Raw genomic sequence first — 13,332 nt, forward strand, 5'->3', positions numbered from 1 at the left:
AGACATACACTGATACCCAGGAACACAGACACACACTGACACCCAGTAACAAAGACATACAATGATACCCAGGAACACAGACACACACTTACACCAAGTAACGAAGACATACACTGATAACCAGTAAAACAGACATACACTGACACCAAGTATTTTGACATCCACTGACACCACGTAACAAAGACATGCACTGACACCCAGTAACACAGACACACACGGACACCAAGTAACAAAGACACAGACTTACACCAAGTAACACAGACACACACTGACACCCAGTAACACAGACACACACTTACACCAAGTAACACAGACAGACACTGACACAAAGTATCAAAGACATACACTGATATCTCTAAACTAAACTAAATACTGACACCTCGTGTCACAGACACACACCGGCACCCAGTAACACAAACAAACACACACTGACACCCAGTAACACAGAGAACCACTGATACACAGTAACAAAGACACACACTGACACCAAGTAACACAGACACACACTGACACCCAGTAACACAGACACACACTTACACCAAGTAACAAAGACAGTCACTTACACCAAGTAACAAAGACATACACTGACACCCAGTAACAAAGACATACACTTACACCAAGTAACAAACACATACACTGACACCAAGTAACAAAGACAGACACTGATACCCAGTAACACAGAAACACACTTACACCAGAAAACAAAGACATACATTTCCACCAAGTAACACAGACACACACTGACACCCAGTTAGAAACACACACTGACCCCCAGTAACACAGACACACACTTACCCCCAGTAACACAGAAAACCACTGACACCAAGTCACAAAGAGACACACTGACACCCAGTAACAAAGACATACACTGACACCAAGTCACAAAGACATACACTGATACACAGACACACTCTTACACAAGGTAACACAGACATACACTGACACCAAGTAACAAAGACATACACTGATACCTAGTATCACAGACACACACTTACACCAAGTAACAAAGACAAACACTGACACCAAGTCACAAAGACATACACTGATACCCAGGAACACAGACACACACTGATACCCAGTAACAAAGACATACACTGATACCAAGTCACAAAGACATAAACTGATACCCAGGAACACAGGCACTCACTGACACCCAGTAACAAAGGCATACACTGATACCAAGTCACAAAGACATGCACTGATACCCAGTAACGCAGACACACACTGACACACAATAACAAAGACATACACTGATACCAAGTCACAAAGACATACACTGATACCCAGTAACACAGACACACACTGACACCAAGTAACAAAGACATACACTGACACCAAGTAACAAAGACATACACTTACACCAAGTAACAAAGACACACACTTACACCAAGTATTTTGACATACACTTACACCAAGTAAAAAAGACATAGACTGACACCCAGTAACAAATACATACACTGACACCAAGTCACAAACACATACACTGACTACAAGTAACAAAGACATACACTGACACCAAGTAACAAAGACATACACTGATACCCAGTAACACAGACTCACACTGACACCCAGTTAGAAACACACAATGACCCCCATAACACAGACACACACTTACCCCCAGTAACACAGACAACCACTGACACCAAGTCACAAAGAAATACACTGACACCCAGTAACAAAGACATACACTGACACCAAGTCACAAGACATACACTGATACACAGACACACACTTACACCAGGTAACACAGACATACACTGACACCAAGTAACAAAGACATACACTGATACCTAGTATCACAGACACACACTTGCACCAAGTAACAAAGACAAACACTGACACCAAGTCACAAAGACACACACTGACACCCAGTAACAAAGACATACACTGACACCAAGTAACAAAGACATACACTTACACCAAGTAACAAAGACACACACTGACACCAAGTATTTTGACATACACTTACAGCAAGTAACAAAGACATAGACTGACACCCAGTAACAAAGACATACACTGACACCAAGTCACAAACACATACACTGACTACAAGTAACAAAGACATACACTGACACCAAGTAACAAAGACATACACTGACACCAAGTAACAAATACATACACTTACACCAAGTAACAAAGGCACACACTTACACCAAGTATTTTGACATACACTTACACCAAGTAACAAAGACATAGACTGACACCCAGTAACAAAGACATACACTGACACCAAGTCACAAACACATACACTGACTACAAGTAACAAAGACAAACACTGACACCAAGTAACAAAGACATACACTGATACCCAGTAACACAGACACACACTGACACCCAGTTAGAAACACACACTGACCCCCAGTAACAAAGACACACACTTACCCCCAGTAACACAGACAACCACTGACACCAAGTCACAAAGACACACAATGACACCCAGTAACAAAGACATACACTGACACCAAGTCACAAAGACATACACTGATACACAGACACACACTTACACCAGGTAACACAGACATACACTGACACCAAGTAACAAAGACATACACTGATACCTAGTATCACAGACACACACTTACACCAAGTAACAAAGACAAACACTGACACCAAGTCACAAAGACACACACTGACACCCAGTAACAAAGACATTCACTGACACCAAGTCACAAAGACATACACTGATACCCAGGAACACAGACACACACTGACACCCAGTAACAAAGACATACACTGATACGAAGTCACAAAGACATAAACTGATACCCAGTAACACAGGCACTCACTGACACCCAGTAACAAAGGCATACACTGATACCAAGTCACAAAGACATGCACTGATACCCAGTAACGCAGACACACACTGACACCCAGTAACAAAGACACACACTGATACCAAGTCACAAAGACATACACTGATACCCAGTAACACAGACACACACTGACACCAAGTAACAAAGACATACACTTACACCAAGTAACAAAGACATACACTTACACCAAGTAACAAAGACACACACTTACACCAAGTATTTTGACATACACTATCACCAAGTAACAAAGACATACACTGATACCCAGTAACACAGACACACACTTACACCAAGTAACAAAGACATACACTGATACCCAGTAACACAGACACACACTTACACCAAGTAACAAAGACATACACTGACACTCAGTAACAAAGACAAACACTGACACCAAGTCACAAACACATACACTGACACCAAGTAACAAAGACATACACTGACACCAAGGAACAAAGACATACACTGATACTCAGTAACACAGACGCACACTGACACCCAGTTAGAAACACACACTGACCCCAGTAACACAGACACACACTGACCCCCAGTAACACAGACATACACTGACACCAAGTCACAAAGACACACACTGACACCAAGTCACAAAGACATACACTGACACCAAGTCACAAAGACATACACTGATACACAGACACACACTTAGACCACGTAACACAGACATACACTGACACCAAGTAACAAAGACATACACTGATACCCAATATCAAAGACACACACTTACACCAAGTAACAAAGACATACAAAGACAACAAGTCACAAAGACACACTCTGACACCCAGTAACAAAGACATACACTGACACCAAGTCACAAAGACATACACTGATACCCAGGAACACAGACACAAACTTACACCAAGTAACAAAGACACAGACTTACACCAAGTATTTTGACATACACTGACACCAAGTAACAAAGACATACACTGATACCAAGTCACAAAGACATAAACTGATACCCAGTAACACAGACACACACTGACACCCAGTAACAAAGGCATACACTGATACCAAGTCGCAAAGACATGCACTGATACCCAGTAACGCAGACACACACTGACACCCAGTAACAAAGACATACACTGATACCAAGTCACAAAGACATACACTGATACCCAGGAACACAGACACACACTGACACCAAGTAACAAACACATACACTGACACCAAGTAACAAAGACATACACTTACACCAAGTAACAAAGACACACACTTACACCAAGTATTTTGACATACACTGTCACCAAGTAACAAAGACATACACTGATACCCAGAAACACAGACACACACTTACACCAAGTAACAAAGACATATTCTGACACTCAGTAACAAAGACAAACACTGACACCAAGTCACAAACACATACACTGACACCAAGTAACAAAGACATACACTGATACTCAGAAACACAGACACACACTTACACCAAGTAACAAAGACATACACTGATACCCAGTAACACAGACACACACTTACACCAAGTAACAAAGACATATTCTGACACTCAGTAACAAAGACAATCACTGACACCAAGTCACAAACACATACACTGACACCAAGTAACAAAGACATACACTGATACCCAGTAACACAGACGCACACTGACACCCAGTTAGAAACACACACTGACCCCCAGTAACACAGACACAAACTGAGCCCCAGTAACACAGACATACACTGACACCAAGTCACAAAGACACACACTGACACCCAGTAACAAAGACATACCCTGACACCAAGTCACAAAGACATACACTGATACACAGACACACACTTACACCAAGTAACCCAGACATACACTGACACCAAGTAACAAAGACATACACTGATACCCAATATCAAAGACACACACTTACACCAAGTCACAAAGACACACACTGACACCCAGTAACAAAGACATACACTGACACCAAGTCACAAAGACATACACTGATACCCAGGAACACAGACACACACTGACACCCAGTAAGAAAGACATACAATGATACCCAGGAACACAGACACACACTTACACCAAGTAACGAAGACATACACTGATACCCAGTAACACAGACATACACTGACACCAAGTATTTTGACATCCACTGACACCACGTAACAAAGACATGCACTGACACCCAGTAACACAGACACACACGGACACCAAGTAACAAAGACACAGACTTACACCAAGTAACACAGACACACACTGACACCCAGGAACACAGACACACACTTACACCAAGTAACACAGACATACACTGACACAAAGTATCAAAGACATACACTGATACCTAGTAACACAGACACACACTTACACCAAGTAAAAAAGACTGACCCTGATACCCAGTAACACAGACACACACCTACAACAAGTAACAAAGACATGCACTGACACCCAGTAACAAAGACATTCTCTGACACCCAGTAACACAGACACACACGGACACTAAGTCACAAAGACACACAATTACACCAAGTAACACAGACACACACTGACACACAGTAACACAAACAATCACACTGACACCAAGTAACACAGACATAAACTGACACCAAGTAACAAAGACATACACTGACACCCAGTAACACAGACACACATGGACACCAAGTAACAAAGACATACACTTACACCAATTCACACAGACACACACTGACACCCAGTAACGCAGACACACACTTACACCAACTTACACAGACATACACTGACACCAAGTAACAAAGACATACACTGATACCCAGTAACACAGACACACACTTACACCAAGTAACACAGACATACAATGACACCAAGTAACAAAGACATGCACTGATACCCAGTAACACAGACACACACATACACCAAATTAAAAAGACAGACACTGATACCCAGTAACACAGACACACACTTACACCAAGTAACAAAGACATACACTGACACCCAGTAACAAAGACATACTCTGACAACCAGTAACACAGACACACACGGACACCAAATACCAAAGACACACACTTACACCAAGTAACACAGACACACACTGACACCCAGTAACACAAACAAACACACTGACACCAAGTGACACAGACATACACTGACACCAAGTAACAAAGACATACACTGATACCCAGAAACACAGGCACACTCTGGGGGAGTGGGGGGGGGGCACATTGGCGCAGTGGTCAGCACCGCAGCCTCACAGCTCCAGGGACCCGGGTTCGATTCTGGGTACTGCGTGTGCGGAGTTTGCAAGTTCTCCCTGTGTCTGCGTGGGTTTCCTCCCGGTGCTCCGGTTTCCTCCCACATGCCAAAGATTTGCAGGTTGATAGGTTAATTGGCCATCATAAATTGCCCCTAGTATAGGTAGGTGGTGGGGAAATATATAGGGATAGGTGGGCATGTGATAGGAATACGGGATTAGTGTGGGATTAGTATAAATGGGTTGTTGATGGTCGGCACAGACTCGGTGGGCCGAAGGGCCTGTTTCAGTGCTGTATCTCTAAACTAAACTAAATACTGACACCTAGTGTCACAGACACACACTGACACCCAGTAACACAAACAAACACACACTGACACCCAGTAAACACAGGGAAACACTAATACACAGTGACAAAGACAAACAGTGACACCAAGTTACACAGACACACACTGACACCCAGTAAAAAAGACATACACAAACACCAAGTCACAAAGACATACACTGATGCCCAGCAACACAGACACACAATGACACCAAGTAACAAAGACATACACTGACACCAAGTAACAAATACAGACACTTACACCAAGTAACAAAGACACACACTTACACCAAGTAACACAGACATACACTGACACCAAGTAACAAAGACAGACAATTACACCAAGTCACAAAGGCATACACTGATACCAAGTCACAAAGACATATACTGATATCAAGTCACAAAGGCAGACACTGATACCAAGTCACTAAGACATACACTGATGCCCAGTAACACAGACACACACTGACACCAAGTAACAAAGACATACACTGACACCAAGTAACAAAGACTTACAATTTCATCAATTAACAAAGACACACACTTACACGAAGTAACAGAGACATACACTGACACCAAGTAACAAAGACAGACAATTACACCAAGTAACAAAGACATACACTTACACCAAGTATTTTGACATACACTGACACCAAGTAACAAAGACTTACACTGATACCCAGTAACACAGACACAGTCTTACACCAAGTAACACAGACATACAATGACACCAAGTAACAAAGACAGACACTGATACCCAGTAACACAGAAACACAATTACACCAAGTAACAAAGACATACACTGACACCCAGTAACAATGACATACACTGACACCCAGTAACACAGACACACACTGACACCCAGTAACACAAACAAACACACTGACACGAAGTAACACAGATACACACGGACACCAAGTAACAAAGACATACACTTACACCAAGTAACACAGAAACACACTGACACCCAGTAACTCAGACACACACTTAAACCAAGTAACACAGACATACACTGACACCAGTAACAAAGACATACACTGACACCAAGTCACAAAGACACACACTGACACCCAGTAACAAAGACATACACTGACACCAAGTAACAAAGACATACACTGATACCCAGTAACACAGGCACACACTGAGGGGGAGGGTGGGGGGGGAGCACATTGGCGCATTGTTTAGCACCGCAGCCTCACAGCTCCAGGGACCCGGGTTCTATTCTGTGTACTGCCTGTGCGGATTTTGCAAGTTCTCGCTGTGTCTGCGTGGGTTTCCTCCCGGTGCTCCGGTTTCCTCCCACATGCCAAAGACTTGCAGGTTGATAGGTTAATTGGCCATCATAAATTGCCCCAAGTATAGGTAGGTGGTAGGGAAATATATCGGGACCGGTGGGGATGTGATCGGAATACCGGATTAATGTAGGATTAGTATAAATGGGTGGTTGATGGTCGGCACAGACTCGCTGGGCCGAAGGGCCTGTTTAATTGCTGTATCTCTAAACTAAACTAAATACTGACACCAAGTGTCACAGACACACACTGACACCCAGTACCACAAACAAACACACACTGACACCCAGTAAAACAGAAAAGCACTGATAGACAGTGACAAAAACATACACTGACATCAAGTAGCACAGACACACACTGACACCCAGAAAAAAGACATACACTGACTCCAAGTCACAAAGAAATACACTGACACCAAGTAACAAAGAAAGACACTGACACCAAGTAACAAAGACATACACTGACACCAAGTAACAAAGACAGACAATTACACCAAGTCACAAAGACATACACTTACACCAAGTAACAAAGACATACACTGACACCAAGTAACAAAGACAGACAATTACACCAAGTTACAAAGACATAAACTGATACCCAGTAACACAGACATGCACTGACACCAAGTAACAAAGACATTCACTGATACCCAGGAACAGAGACACACAATTGCACCAAGTAACACAGACACACACTTACACCAAGTAACAAAGACATACATTTACACCAAGTAACACAGACATACACTGACACCAAGTAACTAAGACATACAATTACACCAAGTAACAAAGACAGACACTGATACCCAGTAACACAGACACACACTTACACCAAGTAACAAAGCCAGACACTGTTACCCAGTAACACAGACACACACTAACACCAAGTCACAAAGACATCCACTGACACCCAGTAACAAACACAAACACTGACACCCAGTAACAAAGACACACACTGACACCAAGTAACAAAGACATATACAGACAACAAGTAACAAAGACAGACACTGATACCCAGTAACAAAGACACACACTTACACCAAGTAACAGAGTCATGCACTGACACCAAGTAACAAAGACAGACAATTACACCAAGTAACAAAGGCATACACTTACACCAAGTATTTTGCCAAAGACTTGCAGGTTGATAGGTTAATTGGCCATCATAAATTGCCCCTAGTATAGGTAGGTGGTAGGGAAATATATCGGGACCGGTGGGGATGTGATAGGAATACCGGATTAATGTAGGATTAGTATAAATGGGTGGTTGATGGTCGGCACAGACTCGCTGGGCCGAAGGGCCTGTTTAAGTGCTGTATCTTTAAACTAAACTAAATACTGACACCAAGTGTCACAGACACACACTGACACCCAATACCACAAACAAACACACACTGACACCCAGTAACACAGAAAAGAACTGATATACAGTCACAAAGACATGCAAAGACACCAAGTAGCACAGACACACACTGACACCAAGTCACAAAGAAATACACTGACACCAAGTAACAAATAAATACACTGACACCAAGTAACAAAGACATTCACTGACACCAAGTAACAAAGACAGACAATTACACCAAGTCACAAAGACATACAATGACACCAAGTAACAAAGACATGTACTGATACCCAGTAACACAGACACACACTTACACCAAGTAACTCAGACATACAATGACACCAAGTAACAAAGACATGTACTGATACCCGGTAAGACAGACACACACTTACACCAAGTAACTCAGACAAACACTGACACCAAGTAACAAAGACATTCACTGATACCCAGGAACAGAGACACACAATTACACCAAGTAACACAGACACACACTTACACCAAGTAACAAAGACATACACTGACACCAAGTAACACAGACATACACTGACACCAATTAACAAAGACATACAATTACACCAAGTAAGAAAGACACACACTTGCACCAAGTAACTAAGTCAGACACTGACACCAAGTAACAAAGACATCCACTGACAGCCAGTAACAAAGACATACAATGATACCCAGTAACACAGACACAAACTTACACCAAGTAATAAAGACATACACTGTTACCCAGTAACACAGACACACACTAACACCAAGTCACAAAGACATACACTGAAACCCAGTAACAAACACAAACACTGACACCCAGTAACAAAGACACACACTGACACCAAGTAACAAACACATACAATGATACCCAGCAACACAGACACACACTTACACCTAGTAACAAAGACAGACACTGATACCCAGTAACACAGACATACCCTGACACCAAGTATCAAATACATACACTGACACCAAGTAGCAAAGACATACACTTACACCAAGTAACAAAGACATACACTGACACCAATTAACAAAGACATACACTTACACCAAGTAACAAAGACATACACTGACACCAAGTAACAAAGACATACACTGACACCAAGAAGCAAAGACATACACTGATAACCAGCAACACAGACACACACTTACACCAAGTAACACAGACATACACTGACACCAAGTAACAAAGACATACACTGACACCAAGTAACAAAGACATACACTGATACCCAGGAACACAGACATACACTTACAACAAGTATCAAATACAGACACTGACACCAAGTAACAAAGACATACACTGATACCCAGTAACACAGACACACACTTACTCCAAGTAACAGAGACATACACTGACACCAAGTAACAAAGACATACACTTACACCAAGTAACAAAGACATACACTGACACCAAGTAACAAAGACATACACTTACACCAAGTAACACAGACATACACTGACACCAAGTAACAAAGGCACACACTTACACCAAGTACACAGACATACACTTACACCAAGTAACAAACACATACACTGATACCCAGCAACACAGACACATACTTACATCTAGTAACAAAGACAGACACTGATACCCAGTAACACAGACATACCCTGACACCAAGTATCAAAGACATACACTGACACCAAGTAGCAAAGACATACACTTACACCAAGAAACAAAGACATACACTGACACCAATTAACAAAGACATACACTTACACCAAGTAACAAAGAACTACACTGACACCAAGTAACAAAGACATACACTGACTCCAAGAAGCAAAGACATACACTGATAACCAGTAACACAGACACACACTTACACCAAGTAACACAGACATACACTGACACCAAGTAACAAAGACATACACTGACACCAAGTAACAAAGACATACACTGATACCCAGTAACACAGGCATACACTTACACCAAGTAACAAAGGCAGAAAATGACACCAAGTAACAAAGACATACACTGATACCCAGTAACACAGACACACACTTACTCCAAGTAACAGAGACATACACTGACACCAAGTAACAAAGACATACACTTACACCAAGTAACAAAGACATACACTGACACCAAGTAACAAAGACATACACTTACACCAAGTAACACAGACATACACTGACACCAAGTAACAAAGACACACACTTACACCAAGTACACAGGCATACACTGACACCTAGTAACAAAGACATACACTGATACCCAGTAACACAGACAAACACTTACAACAATTAACAAAGACATACACTGACACAAAGTAACAAAAACATACACTTACAGCAAATAACACAGACATACACTGACACCAAGTAACATAGACATACACTTACAACAACTAACAAAGACACACACTTACACCAAGTAACACAGACATACACTGACACCAATTAACAAAGACATGCACTTACACCAAGTAAGAAAGACACACACTTACACCAAGCAACACAGACCTACCCTGACACCAAGTAACAAAGACATACACTGATACCCAGAAACACAGACTCACTCTTACACCAAGTAACAAAGACAGACACTGATACCCAGTAATACAGACAAACACATACACCAAGAATCAAAGACAAAAACTGACACCAAGTAACAAAGACATACACCTCCACCAAGTAAGACAGACATACACTTACACCAATTAACAAAGACAGACACTTAAACCAAGTAACACGGACATACACTGACACCAAGTAACAAAGACAGACACTGATACCAAGTAACACAGACACACACTTACACCAAGTAACAAAGACAGACACTGATACCCAATAACACAGACACACACTTACACCAAATAACAAAGACAGACACTGTCATCCAGTAACAAAGACAAACACTTACAACAAGTCACAAAGACACACACTGATACCCAGTAACTCAGACACACACTTACACCAAGTAACAAAGACATACACTGACACCAAGTAACAAAGACATATACTGACACCAAGTAACAAAGACATACACTGATACCCAGTAACACAGACACACACTTACACCAAGTAACAAAGACATATACAGACAACAAGTAACAAAGACAGACACTGATACCCAGTAACACAGACACACACTTCCACCAAGTAACAAACACATACACTGATACCCAGTAACACAGGCACACACTTACACCAAGTAACAAAGACATACACTGACACCAAGTAACAAAGACATACAGTTACACCAAGTAACACAGAGATACACTGACACCAAGTAACAAAGACATACACTTACACCAAGTAACAAAGACATACACTGATACCCAGTAACACAGACAGACACTTACACCAAGTAACAAAGACATACACAGATACCCAGTAACACAGACACACACTTACACCAAGTCACAAAGACATACACTGACACCAAGTAACAAAGACATACAGTTACACCAAGTAACAACGACATATACTGACACCAAGTAACAAAGACATACACTGATACACAGTAACACAGGCAGACACTTACACCACGTAACAAAGACATACACTGATACCCAGTAACACAGACACACACTTACACCAAGGAACAAAGACATAGACTGACACCCAGTAACAAAGACATACACTGACACCCAGTAACACAGACACATACAGACACCAAGTAACAAAGACACACACTTACACCAAGTAACACAGACACACACTGACACCCAGTAACACAAACAAACACACTGAGACGAAGTAACACAGACACACACGGACACCAAGTTACAAAGACATGCACTTACACCAAGTAACACAGAAACAAACTGACACCCAGTAACTCAGACACACACTTACACCAAGTAACACCGACATACACTGACACCAGTAACAAAGACATACACTGACACAAAGTCACAAAGACAAACACTGACACCCAGTAACAAAGACATACACTGACACCAAGTAACAAAGACATACACTGATACCCAGTAACACAGGCACACAACGGGGGGGTGGGGGGGTGGTGGTGGGGAGCACATTGGCGCATTATTTAGCACCGCAGCCTCACAGCTCCAGGGACCCGGGTTCTACTCTGGGTACTGACAGTGCGGATTTTGCAAGTTTTCCCTGTGTCTGCGTGGGTTTCCTCCCGGTGCTCCGGTTTCCTCCCACATGCCAAAGACTTGCAGGTTGATAGGTTAATTGGCCATCATAGATTGCCCCGAGTATAGGTAGGTGGTAGGGAAATAGATAGGGACAGGTGGGGATGTGATCGGAATACGGAATTAGCTTTAGCAAAGTTAGATGAGCTTCTCAAAGCAGTTTTGCCTGTACCTTCGTATTGGCAATCACAAATATAAGTCAGTCCCGGAGTATCCCTTCTGGCATTATGGAGTGGAACTCGCATCCTTTGGCAAGTTTTTGCAATGTTATACAAT

This window comes from Heterodontus francisci, unplaced genomic scaffold (genome assembly GCF_036365525.1).
Source record: "Heterodontus francisci isolate sHetFra1 unplaced genomic scaffold, sHetFra1.hap1 HAP1_SCAFFOLD_72, whole genome shotgun sequence".
NCBI lineage: Eukaryota > Metazoa > Chordata > Chondrichthyes > Heterodontiformes > Heterodontidae > Heterodontus > Heterodontus francisci.